The following is a 10,197-nucleotide window of genomic DNA, read 5'->3' on the forward strand; positions in this document are numbered from 1 at the left end:
TCCTCCATGTGAACTAACACTGCTTCAGTCTGAACTCAGGGGAGGAGCGTAAGCGGCAGGTTTAACCATCTCATGGAGTCTTTTACAAACCATATAATCTTCTTTCATTATATATTCTTATGGCTGGTCACAAAATAAAGTTTATTGAGAGCAAATAAAACTATATCACTCTGGTTGAGTATATTGATTTTGGTCAAAAAAAATAAAATAAAAAAAATAGTTCACCCAAAAAACTGATTAACTGATGGACTGGAGCGGTGTGGATTACTTGTGGATAATTGTGATGTTTTTATCAGCTGTTTGGACTCTCATTCTGACGGCACCCATTCACTGCAGAGCATCCACTGGTGAGCAAGTGATGTAATGCTACATTTCTCCAAATCTGATGAAGAAACAAACTCATCTCCATCTTGGATGGCCTGAGAGTGAGTACATTACATCAAAAAACAATTTTTAGGTGAACTTTTCCTTTAAAGTTTGTGCTTTAAATATAAATACCATGCTCTTGACACAACACTACATTATTATAAATAACTGTACTGAGTTTATTTTTCCCATATTTTTCTCGTCTATGTTTAAACGCTTAGCTTTAAAAAGTAAAGTGTGTTGGAAAATAATTATCTGCATATCCAGCACATGTTTCTCCTTTAATAGTGTTTTAAAAGCATCCCAAAATGAAGATGGCTGATGATGTGTGTTTTTGGTTTTAGTGCATTCAAATCAACATCAACTGCATTTCACACTTTTACAAAAGCAGCCGAACAACCAACATTTTCTAATCAAATTTACATTTATTTACGTGCAAGACACTTTTAGCCAAAGCAACTTTTGTAGGTATAGTTACATTTATTGGAGAATAAATGAAAATAAATGGCATTTAAAAGGACATATTAAAATATTTATTGATATTAATGCACATGCAATATTCTTTTCAATATCTGACATGATAGATACACAAACACTCATGTGTGTTGTGAACGTACATTTGAATGTGTCTGTGATTTGCCCTCTGCTCTCAAACACACACATGTGACTCGAGCATCCTTCTTTTTGTCTTGTAATGTGATACAGGGTGTTGTCTACAGTCTTCCTTCCCGGAGGAAATCTTTGCTCAGATGCAGCACACGGTGAGGGTCATCGCTCGGATCTGTCTGACTGACAGCACGGACCACGGAGAGTTTCGTCATTTGGCTCCAAGTTCTGCAGAACTAGAGGAAATGCTTGAGTTCATACAACGCAGATCTTACCAAACTGTTCTTTGATAATCTTTGACACAATCTTTGATGTTCTTTAGTTTAAACGTCATTTTTGGCTGTATAGTATAGTGTATACTTGAGTTTATATACAGTATGGTTTGTCCTCTTTGGAAACTCACAACTGTTGTCACACGCTGTCCATTTCTGATGAATTAACAGGCCTGTTATGAATGTGGTGGAGTATAAATATTTGAGCTGGTCTGGAGATATCGAGTATCACAGTTTTGGGTTACTAACTGTGGCTCATACACTACTGCTCTGAGACAAACGTCTCTGTTCCTCGTGTCAGCGTCCTGCTCACTCTGTCAGGGTTTATTTTGAGATAATGACTGCTTGACTGTACATTATCTCTTAGTTACAACATAGTTAAAACAAAATATAATTAATATAATTTACAGATGTTCACAATACAATTTGGGGGAAAATGCTGCATGCACATACAAAGTTAATTAAATACTGACTAGAATAAAATCTAAATACATCTTGATATATAAATCTAAAATAAAATGTTAAATATATATTTTAAATAATTTATATATCAGTGTTTATTTTGAGATTATGGCACGTTTACTGTACATTATGCCCTAATTGTGGTACAACACACACACACAGGTTTGTTTTTGTGAACTGCGAGGACATAGGCGTAATGGTTTTTACAAACCGTATTTTATGTTGCCCTACCTACACTTAAACCAACCACTTACAGGAAACTTTCTGCATTTTTTGATTTTACAAAAAAAAAACAAAAAAAACAAAAAAAAACGGAATGATTAGTAAATTTGAAATGCATATATTAGAAATATATTATAAGATATTTCATACATTATATATTATATTGTATATTATATATACGACAAAAGCTTACACTGGATGCTCATATATCTACATGTATAAAATACGGAAATAAAATATCGATTCCCTATCAAAATCATGTAAGTGTTAAGTCGTGCAGTGAGCACGTGGCGCGCGATCAGCTGCGCTCTGACGTCATCTCGCGCGCACACATGACTCTCGTGGAAGCAGCAACATGTCTCTGCTCTTCAGCGACGAGGAGCACCAGCAGGCGTGGGTCGAGCTGAGGGGGGCTGGGAGCTCTTCACTGGGACCATGGACGTCCAAATATACAGACTATATAACAAGGTTAATATAGCATGAGTGACAGAACACGCGGTCAAAACAGTGCAGCAAAGCGAGGAGGTGTCGGCTTTACAATCTATAAACATCACAGGCCAACATAACATAACTAAGATAATGCAGTGGTTGTGATTATTAACTGCTCAAAGGTCATATATTATTCTATATAATATTGAACAACATATAGCCTACAATATAATACAATTATATATTATGTAAGCTTTAAACTCACTGCAAACTAGACCTAGACCTACTGCAGCTAAATTTATTTGTTACTTGTATTAAAGGAAAAGTTAACTAAAAAACATTGTTGTGTTGTATAAAATAAAATGCATACTACAGGAGGCCGGGGCTAGTTGTCACATGTTGTCATAATCCATGTATTTTAATAATTTGTAATATTTTGAATCAAAAGTCCAAAGGTACATCTGTTTTCTCTAGCAGTTGTTGATTTGAATCAACATACACATCTAGTATTTTGCCAGTTCTTCAAATCGTCTTGTTTTATTAATCATTCTGTTATTAATTATGATTGATGTTTTTAAGTGTCTGAATTATTCCACTTATTACTTTTTGATCCCCATTTATCCTTCCACAGTTTTCCTCTAATTACTTTATAATTCATAATGGACTTACTGCTTTATGCGCTGTTAAATGACAGGTTTCCTTTTTCCATTTCAGAAATTGGCTTTTTAAAATAAATGAACTCTGACAAATATTCGCTGAAGTTGAAAAAGTAAGTGAACAAACAAGTTTATAAAATTTGCACATAATAAAATGGCTGAATCTAGTGACAGGGCAAAACGTTTCTGTTATATAATACTCAACACAATGTGTTATGCATCTGTTGCATAGCATTTTCTAAAATACATAAGTAACATGCAAACATTGAAATGTCTTCCATGCTCACCCATTAAATATCCAGATGTTAGTGATTTATAAGCAAAAACATATAAGCAAAAGCAAGCATGACTGATGCATTCAAGAGATCCTGTCTGCATGCATCGGGATTTTGGGTTTCCTCTCTCGTGCATCAATAACAGCGCACACATGTGTCATCTATCATGATTCTTGATCAGCATTACAGGGTCTGGATGTGATCTGGCTCGTGTTTGTGATGCATTTGTCTTTCTTGTCATGTTCTGCAGGATACAGGTTTGTATGAGTACAAAGTGTTGGGTTCTCTGGCCAGCTGTGCTCCAGATCTCTGCGCAGATGTTTACATGGATCTGAACTACAGGAGACAGTGGGACTCGCCTGTCAAAGGTAATTATTAGTGGGACGTGTTGATCTTTCACAGCCAAGCACCTTCATGAAATCATCATTCAGTGCTGGGTAGATTACTTACAAAGTGTAATAAGTTTTTTATTCCAAATGTCATGACAAAAAGTTTAGTTAATAACGTAATCCCTTACATTACACATTTAAGAAAATATAGTCAGACTGTTTAATTGTAATATTTTATCATGCAATAAATAAAAAGTAAGAGTAGTCTGATTACAAGTAATTTACAGTGCAATATAATCTTATTACAAGTACTTAATTTTTGCAGTCTGATTATGTAATCCAGATGACATGCAATCTGTTGATTCCCAGCACTTCCATCACGCCTCAGAGTTTAGTTAGTTTGTATCTCAGTTTGAGTCGTAAAGCATTTTAAGACAGATTCCTCCGGTTGAAGAAGAGGTTATAGTTGATGATACACCCATTTCTAGAGCAGAACAGCTCAAATGGGCTTTTGTTATGGGTAAAGAATTAAAAATAAATGTGAATGCATTATCATAATTTCCACATTTGGCTTTATGGAGCTCAAATAAACTGTCACCCAGTTGAAATGCATCATATAGGGCTTGATTATTTCTAAACTTTTTTTTTCTTCTTTTTTTCGTATATTGAAGTTCCTTCCATTGCTGGTGGTCAAATGCATTCAGATATGCGGGTATTTGGGCTTAAATGTGTCATAGTTTAGCTGGATCAGATTTCTGTCCACTGAGCAGGTTTGAACTTTGATCTCCATCTCTTTTTTTGGCATCATTAAAGCTCAGTAGCTGATTACTGTTGAGTGTTAGTAATTAAAATGGGATGGGAGAGAGCACTGATTAAAAAAGATGAAGCTTTTTAAAGGGGCCGACATACAAGTTGTAGCATTTTAACATGAAGCATTTCCCCTGATTTCTAGTTAGAGTGTAAAAAAAAATCCTCATTTATTTATTTAAGTCCCCTCTGTTCTTCTTTGCAAACTATTTTCACTTTCTTTCTAACAAATCAACATCAAAACAGCATAAATACTTGTTGAATTCTTTAAAACATTTGTTTTACTTGCATAAACCTTTACTTTTGTCATTTTTCGTCAGCATGCATATTCAAGGTAGTGTTATTTAAGTATTTCATAGCAGTCCATTATTAATTTAAATCTATTTTTTTTTTACTTTGTTTTCTTTCTTTTTTTTCAAATGTAATTTTAAAGTTTAAGTATTTTTGTTTGTGTGTGTTTTCTTTTAGAAGTTAGAATGTGTATGTGTGTGTATAATTTTTTTTTTATTATCTTTATTCCAATTTAAGTTTAGATAAAAAAAAATTGCCTTTGTAACTAGCTGAAATTAATAGATACATAAATGCATATAGTAAATATGTCAATATGGGTGGTTGCATGTTAATGAGCTTGTGGTTGGGATAGTATTAACTTTCCGAGTTGTTTTTGCAGTTTATTAACAGATGGTCTGAACTGGCTAAAGAAGGAGTTTTGCTCCGAAGTGTTATGAGTGTTTTATTTCGTGAAATGACCGTTTACATGAAGTTAACGTTGGAAATCACTGCGGAGCTCGATCTGTTCTCTGGATCTGGGAGCTATTAAACCATCTTTAAAAATCACTTCGGTCCATGTTTGTGCTCCGGTTCAAGACATGAAAATGTTTTCGCTGTCCAAAATATCTGTTCTGTGTCACTTGTGATCTTTCAAATTGCATTATGTATCCTAACAAGCCGTTTTTTCTTATACTTGACCTGTTTTGTCGTTGCATGAGAGTGCATTTGTTGAGAAACTGTATAATTGAGAAAACTAGTTTTTGAGGTGTGACGTGTTAGGGTGGTGTATTTCCCGTAAACACAAATGGAGCATGAATGTGTGCGCGTGGGTGGAGTGGAGTGGCGTTTTATTAGAAACACATCTCTGGCTCCAGACATGCACGTGTTTGAGCTGATCTTTCGTGAAGAGTCTCATGCGTTTGTGCTGCAGTCCTGATGGATGAGCGCTTTTCCTCTGGGTGTTTGTTTGTGACTGACTCTCCAGAAACCCCACCAAAACCCTGCTTTATACACACAGCAGCACAATCTGAGCTCCAGCTCTCGATTACCTAACAGGCATTTATGGTTTTTAGGTTTTCTTCAAATAAACTCTTCAGTCAAACTGCAGGACTTGTTTGGTTCTTTCTTCTGAACATCTTGTCATGTTCAGTGTCTCTTTTCTCTGTAGTTTTCCCCGGCTGATGTGTAATTTCACTGGTCTCTGTGTTGTGTAATTTTTTTCATGCTTTTTCTTTTATTCACTGGTATGAATATTGGGTCAGACCACCAGAGCGGTGAAATGTGGTTTGTGTTACATCAGTCAGGAATCGCCTGTGATTACAATCACACGTAAACGCCTTCGCCTCCACCCTTGTTTGGTGAATATGTCATCTTTTTCATGCTAGTTACACCCGTGAACCACTCAGAACTGGGAAAACATGCCTGTGAGCATATTGAGAAACTATAACCGTTTTTTGTTTTTTTGTTTTGGGCAAGTAGCTAAAATAATTTAATTATTTTTTAAATATTTATTTTTTATTTTTGTATAATTATTTATAGTTTTAGTAATTTCGTTTTGTGTTTTTGTCACTGATATTATTATTATTATTATTATTATATTTCCAAGTTTTAATATTTTTATTTAATTGCAGTTATTTAGTGCGTTGAGTTAAATTTAATTTTGCCTTTGCAATTATTGGAAATAAGTTTCATTTTATGTATATACATATTTTATTTATGCTAAATTTGATTGTATTTTGTTTTAATTTTAATAATGTTTTTTATTTTTTATTTTATCTTATTATGTTTATTTGTTCATAATGTTTAATATATTTTTTTATTGTTGTTTTTATTAATTTAAAATCTGTTTTATTTATAGTTATTTTAGTACATAAAGTTGGAAAATAAGAAATGTTGCCTCTGCAATTATTTGAAATAAAATGTTTGTTATTATTATTATTATTATTATTATTATTATTTTCGGTTAAAGCTTATTGTGTTTTCATTGTAGTAATTTTGTTCAAATATCAACTGAAATCTATTAAACATTAGTTTGTTTTGAACTCAAGTGTTTTATAATATGAAACTGTTATTGCACAGATGTAATGTGTACGACGCCCAGCATTTACATGCAAAAGCGTTTGTCCTCACTAGCCTCCACTCTTGTGGGAAGATGTTTAGATGTTAGATATTGGACCTGGACTGAGGGAGTTGCTCCCATAAGAGTAAGAGTTCAGTAGAGATTCAGGTCTGGGTTTATTCAGTCCCTCCAGAAAAACGCGGATTTTTTTTTGTGATTGTTGCGGGCAAAAATCCTTGATTTTGCGGAACGTTCTCTAAAAAAATGCGACGGAATATGCAGAATTTTTTTGCAATTTTATGCGATGAAAGTGCGTGAACAAATCTGGAAACTGCTTCGCGTGTTCTTTTGCGCTTATTTTTTTGGGCAAATAAGAATGATTTGCGCGCTTCAAGTTTCACCCTGGTTTCACCGCGGGGTTTGCAGATGGTGTTCACGTCACGTAATTACATCACTTCATAAGGTTCCCATGGCAATAGGGGCGAAATGGCGCTTTACTTGTGTGAAGTAAACGCAACATTTTTCTACTTTCTGCTAATATATATGTGAGTTTCTGAAATCATGCTAGCCCGCATATTTCGCTTTCTGAAATCGGCAATTTATGCGGCAAAAGAGCGGCGTATTTGTAAAAATGCGACCCCGCATAAATATGCGGCCTTTGGCTGATTATGCATTAAATCAGGCGATCGATTTTCTGGAGGGACTGTTTAATGCAGGTCAGACAAGTTCTTCCACACCAGACTACATGAATGTCGCTCTGTATCATGCTGGAACAGAAAAGGATCCTGCCACAAAACTGGAAGCACACAATGTCTCTAAAATGATTTAATATGGTTGGATAAAGATTCATTCACACTGGAAATAAAATACCTTGTTAAACCTGGTGTCAGGGTTATCCACTGTCACTTTGTTTTATGTTTGTTTCTTGTGTCTAGTGTCAGCACATGGCCTTGTTAGTTATTTTCTCGGCCATGTGTTCCTTTAGCCCCTCCTTCTTGTTTCCTCTTTACCACATCCTCTTGTTACCTTAGTTGGACTAATTGTGCTCACCTGTCCCTCATTTATTTTCCACAAAAGGTAAGGTGCACTATAAATAGGGAGTGTTATGGGTGGGTGTGTTTCTTGGTATTTGTTGGTTTTGTTTTTCCTTGTGTTGTAGGTATATGCAGCTTTGCATCACAGGAATAAATTACATTTTAACATATTCCCACATAGAATACTCTTATTTAATAAGTAATATATATTAATAATTTTACAATTTTTACTGTATTTTAGATCAGACAAATTCAGCCCTGGTGAACAGAAGAGGCTTCTTTAAAAAAAAAAAAAACATTTCAAAGCAGTAAGTATTAAGTGTCCAAGGAAGCAAGAGGGCCGCAGTATGTGATCTGAATAGTTATAATATAGCTCTGAACACACAACTAAACACAGTCATGCACTTACTGTATATATCATAAGACATGTTAGCATGTACTGGTGCTGAATGTGTCCTTGCTCCTTCCCATGAGCCTCTGCAGACTGGTTCAGATGGATTACAGTGATCCAGCGCTCTCTGCTGGTGAAGTTAACTGCTGTTTGATGGACAGGACACTGAAGTTCACACTGATTTTAATGCAGTTTTTACCTGTTAATGTAACTTGCTGTATATTGGGGAATGCAATTATATTTCTGATACTTTGCAGATACTTTAAAACAGAAACCACATGATCAGGATCCAGCATAAATCACATGTATGACAATTGCTAGGAAATATAAATATATTTATGAGCATTTGCATGGACAATATTATGCCTGTATTCATGTCTGAAATCAAAATCGTTTACATGTTAATGCTTTGCACAGAAAAATGTGGTTGTTAAAATATAATTTTGATATGAAAAATCTGTCTTGTGATCAAGACTATTAAATGTCAGATTTCTTCAGTTCAAATATGCTAAATGTAACATTACATGGGACTGCATGAATCTGAATGTTGTGGTGAATGAATGATGTGTTTGGTGCAATACAGGCATCATTATCTGCTGGTGTTTACAGACCTGGTTTTATTAGTAAGAAATCGAGATCATATTTGACTCCGTTGTGCTTTCATTGTCTTTCGCTGTATTGTTTTCCTCTGGTTCTGTTGTTTTATTGACATCTACCTCTTAAACTCACAGTGCCGAACATTGAAAAATATTGCCTTTACATACTTCTTCCACCTGTTCATTACTGCAAATGTTTTCATGCAATAAACTGGTATTTTGCCTTGGAATGCAGTTTTATTTTTATAAGAATTGTTAAATACTGAACATAAATGCTTGTCTATCTATCTATCTATCTATCTATCTATCTATCTATCTATCTATCTATCGATCGATCTATCGACCTATCTGAGTACAAGTTAAATAAAAAATGAAAAATGTGGCAACTAGCTGAAATATTTTTCGTTTGTACATTATTAGAGTTTTTTTGGGGTACATTTATTTGATAAATCAGTTTGCCTTACCGTCAATGACGAGTTTCACATCTTCAACGTTTATTTTCATGACTGTCCAGCACATTTATCATCAAATTCTGATTACTGTAATTTTGCAGGATTTTTGTATTTTTGAATTTGTTTGTATTTTTTTACAATTATCTTCCAAGGTGATTCTCATAAATATTACTCTTATTATTATTTTTTAATTATCATAAATAACAGCAGCATAAATTCTGTTTTATTTAAATACTAAATATAAATAGATCTACAAAATTCCTAGGTGACTACATGATGTCATAGCAAACTGTCATATAACCTTAGCAACCACCCAGAAAACCTTAGCAACTGCTTAGCAATGCGCTAGCAACGAAACAACTAACAAAGATCCAGAAACCTTGGCAACTGCATAGCAATGCCTTAGCAACCTGTCAAAACTCCCGAATGACCGTCCAGAATACCTTAGCAACTGAATAGAAACTAATCAAAACTTGCAACCAGCCAAAATACTCAAGCAACTTCATAACAACCACTTATAAAATAATGTCAAAGCTCAAAACTTGGTGCTAAAAATAGCTTTAATGTAAAATATAATTTCTTGAATGTAACCTTGACAGGCTCTGTGAGATCAACCCTTGTTAGTGTTTTTCTTGGTCGAGCTCTTAATGCATGTGAGTGAATATGAGCTGGAGGAAACAATGGACCTGAAGATAAAACTGAGATGGAGGATCTATATTTGTCCCACATCTGGTCCCTGAAATGGCCCTCTTGAATAACATCAGGCTCTCCACCGCTTCTTTCCACCGGCTGTCCTTCACCAGTGCAAGGCAAATATATTTCTTGGCCAGCTGTTGTATTTCTTCTGATTGGTCATATGCAGGACTAATTAGCTTCAAAAAGCGATACATTTCTCCTGGTCTGTCTAAAAAAACCTCCTCTGATTTCCCAGGTGCCCGTCTGTCTGAACAGGCACTCCGCTCAGAAACCTT

The 10,197-nt window shown here is 34.7% G+C and overlaps 1 long non-coding RNA gene across 1 annotated transcript; it reads left to right on the top strand.

Annotated features, from left to right (window-relative positions):
• The first annotated feature begins 119 nt into the window (after positions 1 to 119).
• LOC127941887 (uncharacterized) lies at positions 120 to 8,995 on the top strand. The gene is made up of 4 exons (XR_008149164.1): positions 120 to 425; positions 1,072 to 2,396; positions 3,539 to 3,656; positions 8,029 to 8,995. It is a non-coding gene; the product is annotated as an uncharacterized LOC127941887 (long non-coding RNA).
• Positions 8,996 to 10,197: the final 1,202 nt, after the last annotated feature.

Source organism: Carassius gibelio, chromosome A3 (genome assembly GCF_023724105.1).
Source record: "Carassius gibelio isolate Cgi1373 ecotype wild population from Czech Republic chromosome A3, carGib1.2-hapl.c, whole genome shotgun sequence".
Classification (NCBI taxonomy): domain Eukaryota; kingdom Metazoa; phylum Chordata; class Actinopteri; order Cypriniformes; family Cyprinidae; genus Carassius; species Carassius gibelio.